The 5,260-nt window shown below is 44.7% G+C and overlaps 1 long non-coding RNA gene across 1 annotated transcript in view; it reads right to left on the bottom strand.

Annotated features, from left to right (window-relative positions):
* LOC109314836 overlaps window positions 1-5,010 on the bottom strand; it is a 6,589-nt gene extending 1,579 nt beyond the window's left edge. Inside the window, exons 1-2 of the long non-coding RNA XR_002102376.1 lie at window positions 4,935-5,010; window positions 4,270-4,376 (exon numbers count right to left, since the gene is read on the bottom strand). This is a non-coding gene — a long non-coding RNA (uncharacterized LOC109314836). The remainder of the gene's footprint in view (window positions 1-4,269; window positions 4,377-4,934) is intronic.
* Window positions 5,011-5,260: the final 250 nt, after the last annotated feature.

The following is a 5,260-nucleotide window of genomic DNA, read 5'->3' on the forward strand; positions in this document are numbered from 1 at the left end:
AAAAGCCATGTTATCTGGCACTTCATTAACCAGCATGCCAGTCAATGCCGATCCATGTGGCAAAAATGAAACCAGAAGTGGCCTTAACAACCTCATAGTCCCAGGCTTCCTCCCTGGGGAGCGCTCGGTATGCCGCTTGGGCCTTCCCCACAACCAGAGCGCCTAACTGACTGGCCCAGTACCCCTTGTCCAGGCCTGTCAGAGTGTCTCTCAAAGGCTTTGTTATATGCTTCCGGGTCATCCTCACTGGTCATTCGGGGCATCTTGAATGCAGTCAGGCTGTGCCAAAGCCAATCTTCTTGACGCTCCAACATTTGTTGCTGTGTATGCAAAATCTGGGTCAGCATCTGAAAATTTTGGCCCAACATATCGGGAAGATTCATGGCCGCTGGTTGCACTGCATGTTGTTCTTCCAGGCTCGGGCTCTCAGAGACATTCCCAGCCAATGCACCACTTTGTGCCCATCTGGTCTCAAACATCCGGTCACGCGCCACGTGGCCCCGGATGCTCAGGGATGTTTGCCTGTCCGTCCCTGCTGTCCCGCCGAGTGGATGTCTCTCTCCCGAATAGTCTCTCCCCCAATCTCTCCTGCCATGACTTTGTATCTTATTCCAGTGGGGGGGGTGTCCAACTGCTGGGGTTCTCTCGAGTATGGGACAGCTGGATGATGATCTTCTGCGAGGCTCCACCTCCCCTCTACCCCGCCCTTACACCCTGCCTTGACGGGTTCACGCTGTTCTTTGGCCGGTTTCTCCGACTGTTGGGGCTCTGCAGATACTCACTGGGGATGGTTGTATCAGCCTGTGGGGCCTAACCCTACCTCTGCCCACAGCGCCTTACTACTGCCTGGCCTCCCAGGAGATAGTAACCCCTCCTGGTCTTAAACCTTGCACCACAACCCCTTCAAAGGTGGGAAACAAAAGAAACATTATCAACACAAAGAAAATATGAAGGTGTGCACAAAAAGGGAAAGGTCTCTGCCCTCTTGCCCTCTATACTCGCATCTAGCTCAACAATGCCAGGCCTCAGATGCCCGAGGTCCCTAGCCAGTGATAAACTGGGACCTGGCTAGACTGCCAGCTCCAACACCCTCCTCCTCATTGTTTGACCTGCCTGTGCACTCACTGGACCCGTGGTGGCCCTTCTTCACACACCTCCCACATGTTCCTCATCAGGGGGGGCTCTATGCCACTGGGGCTCATCTTCTGCAGCCCCTTGCACTGATTATGCCCTTCATCCCCCACCTGGGGCGTCTTCTCAAGCTCACTGGAGCCCGCGACGATCCCACCTGGTCTGGCGTCCTGGTGGCTGCTGCCCCCTCCAGAACCCTCCTTCTGTTCTTTCTGGTCTACAGGGCTGGGTGCCCGGTCTGAGCGAGGGACAACAGCTTCTTCCTTCCCTGTGCTGCTGTCGGTAGCATTGTTCCTGCAGCGGGCTTCGCTGCATTCCCCCGTGTTGGGAGAGGCAGTTTCCCACTCCTTTTCCCCTCGTAGGGGCTCTGGGAGGGACCTCCCTGTTAAGGTCACTGCAGATCTCTCCCCCATTTCCTTGCCAGCGGCTCTTTTTATATCCACCAGCCGGTTCCTGCCCCGGCGTTATCTACCGGCCGCAGCTTTATAAAGGTGCGGCTAACGATCCGCTCAGGTCCCGCCTCCATTTCTGGCTTTGCCACGGATCCTGCTACAGGCAAGAAGTCTTTTGTTTCTTTCCTTTTACTTTTGCCTTCCCCGGCAGGTTCCTGACCCCAGGGTTCCCCCCTGGCTCCTTGGGGTCTGCCCCTCTGTTTTTCCCTGTGACACACGTGTATACGTACATATATGTATATGTATATATACACAAATGTGTGTGTGTATCTATATCTATACATATCTATATATGTGTATATCTATATAGCTATATTTTCTATGTTTGGAGGAACCTTTTTATGTTCCTTGTTTTATACCCACCTACACACACACAGATACATATACACATAGATATATAGATATAGGTAAGCATACACACACACACACACACACACACCTATAGATATGTAGATACACCCACACATCTATATATGTGTGTATGTATGTATATCTATATCCATATATGTATGTGTGTGTATACATTTATATTTATCTATCTATCTACCTATTAGGGCTGTGGCAAAGTTTCGGTCTCTAATTCGATTCGGCAGAGATTTGGCCTGATTCGGTGGCTGAATCTCCGAATCTGAATCGAATCAGGAGACCCTTTAATCTCTCTGAATCGAATCAGAACCCTCTGAATTGATTCGGAAAGATTTGGTGATTTGCACATAGACACAGCTTTAAATGTTTTTTCTACATAACTCTAGGTAGCAGGCAGTTCATCAGCACTGAGATGCTGGGGCAGATGGAGCACCCCACAGGAGTACGGGGGGCTCCCCAGCGCACTAGGCAGCAGACCCAGAAGTGGACCAGAAGTACTTCTGGTGCACTGCTGGTTTCGCCACCAAGCATGCAGGGGCTCTCCCCCACATTCCTGTGGGAGTCTCCATCTGCTCTAGCATTGCAGCGTTCATGAGCTGTGCCTGGTACATTGAGGTATGTAGAAAAAACATTTAAAGCAGTGTCTATGTCCAAATCACTGATTCTCTGAATCAGCATTGAATCTTCAGATTCAGATTCAGCCAAATCAAATTGGGGACAGTGATCCACATCAACAACTCGAATCACCATCCCTGATTTGAGCTGAATCTGAATCCAAATTGAATACAGCTTGTTTTGCACACCCCTACTATCGCTCTATTTATCTATCTATGTGTGTGTGTACAACAAGGAACATAAGCTATACATCAGCTTTCCCCCAAAGCTGATATATAGATACCTCTTTACTTACTTTTGATACACTGTTCGTTATCTAGCCAACTTAGATTATATATGTTGAGGTTAATTCTTCTATTAACCTGAATGTCACTACTACCAAGATTAAATGCATTAACCTTAGCACTTGCCAAGACTCCTAGAGTCAAAGAGATGGTTGATAATTATTTATCTAACACTTCTATCCCTTTACTGGGCCTCTTTCCCTGCTCCTTTCTGTTTCTCACCTTTATACAAAGAGTCTCAAATAAGTTAGTTATGAGATTTCCTGTGTAAATCTTAACAGATACACAACCAATCCTCAGCATGTATAAAACAATATAACTAATATGAAGCAATGCTAATTTAGTCCAACTGAAAATCTGGCTAAAATCTTTAAAGAATTAAACTTCTTTTAAGGCAGTGGTACCTTCCATTTCTGAACTTCTAATGAAGTCTCTTGGACATAGTAATTTTCCACATGAAATTTGCTGTGTTTCATTGTGCTCCTTTGGGATTTACATCCAGGATGGGTGTGTCTGCATGTCAGCATATGGTAAGGTTGCTATCACACTGTGCTTTAGTACTTCTTCTTGAAAATACTAAAGCACAGCACAGTATGGGCAGTTACTGCACCATACTCATGGCACACAGGTAGATTTTACTGCTTTGTTACCACAGTGCCACACTATACCCGGGAAGCACACCACTATGGCGACATAGCTGGAAATCACGGGTAGACACATGTGATTGCTATGTTGCTGTAGCATGCCATATGGCAACAGAGCATATCGCTACATTGCCATAGGGCAACGTGTAGACACTCTCAAAGAAAACATATCCCATAAGAAGACCAAAATGCTGACATAACAGTGCTGGAGACATGCACACAAGTGAAGGGAAATAACGATTCCATAATCAATCACTTTATTTCCCAAGTCTTCAGTGGGAGTTTAACCACTGACTTAAATGAAGCCAGGATTGCATCCTTAAGTCTCTACAAATTCTGGAAACTCTACACAGCATAGTCTTAAAAATATTTAAGTGAATCTAGTCCTGAAGCTTATACATACTGCTGATACAAGCCTTAAAGGATCAAGGTTTTCAGACCAATAAAATGACTTATACTACAGAACTGCATGTGGTAAATTTTCTGTTCCTGGAAAAGTTGCTCAAATAAAGTTAACAGACTCCCAGAAACAATACCTTTGAGTCCAAAATGTAACATTTGAAGGCACAGAGTTAAGGCAAGCATTTTCAGTAACAGAGCTCATTGTTACAGCTCATTAGACCCAACCTTGTTGGGTCTAATTCAGAAATAGGATTAATCAAGTCTTTATTCAGAAGCCCATTGATAAAGCCACTCAAGGGACTGGGTTGCTACAACTGAATCTAAATTGGTTGTTTCCTCAAAGGATCAGATAAGTTAGAAAGTGTTTTTGCGTACCTGGGTAGAAGCAGTAATGTTGTTTGTGAATCCTTCGCCGCTTACACACTTGTCTTCAGAAAGGATGACCATGTTGTGTGGGCCAAAAAAGGATGCTTTACAGCAACCTACAAGAAAACAAAACTATCTAAGGACCTGTTGAGTTGACTCTCTCACCAACCTGCCAGCTCATCCTCTTGGAGCCAGAGGCACTCCGTGTATGCACTGTAATTTCTTCTCCTCTCCTAGCAAATGCAAAATCAGGCAAAAAGGTTAACTTATATGCTGGAAGAGTATATAAAAACAAGAAAAAATGTGGGCCATGTGCAAAAATATTTTTTAAAAACTGAGTCACTAAAAAAAATGACTCAAAAAATAATATCATTATATTATTTAGCCATTTTTTCATCCTGAAATTCCAAAGCACTGCAAACAAGAGTACAACCATGGAGCTCAGCTTTTTTAAAAGCACAAGGCAATGCCACACAAGTTGAAGGCACAACTCATACAAACAGAAAATGGGAGAATTACCAAAAGCTGGACTCAATAGAAACCAGCTACCAGCTTCAAAGCAGCGATAATTTTTTTTTTTTTTTTTGGTTGCTGTTTCACCAAAGCTGAAATAGGAAGATGGATCTTCCTCGGTTAGTTTACACAAGGCAGGAATGAAGAGAAAAATGACTAACCGTGATCATATGGCTATAGCAAATTGTTCAACCTCTGGACTGCAGATGTGGCCAGTCCTGGTTTATAATGGAAGGGAATGAAACAAAATAAATAGTTACTGGTTATCTTCCCCCCACCCAAAAAAAAATATTAAAAAGACATACAATGAAAGGGAAACATTATTAAAGTCCCAACTTTTTGTTGTTTAGGATGTGCTTCATTTTTACAGCTCAGTTTATCATGTGTTGGCCATGGGTTATAGCAGGTGGGTTTGATCCCACTGCAGGGTAGTGGAACCAGAGAGAGTGGGGAAAAAAACACATTATCTCTTTCTGCTTCATCCGAT

The sequence above is a fragment of the Crocodylus porosus genome, unplaced genomic scaffold (genome assembly GCF_001723895.1).
Source record: "Crocodylus porosus isolate Cpor-Errol unplaced genomic scaffold, CroPor_comp1, whole genome shotgun sequence".
NCBI classification, from domain to species: domain Eukaryota; kingdom Metazoa; phylum Chordata; order Crocodylia; family Crocodylidae; genus Crocodylus; species Crocodylus porosus.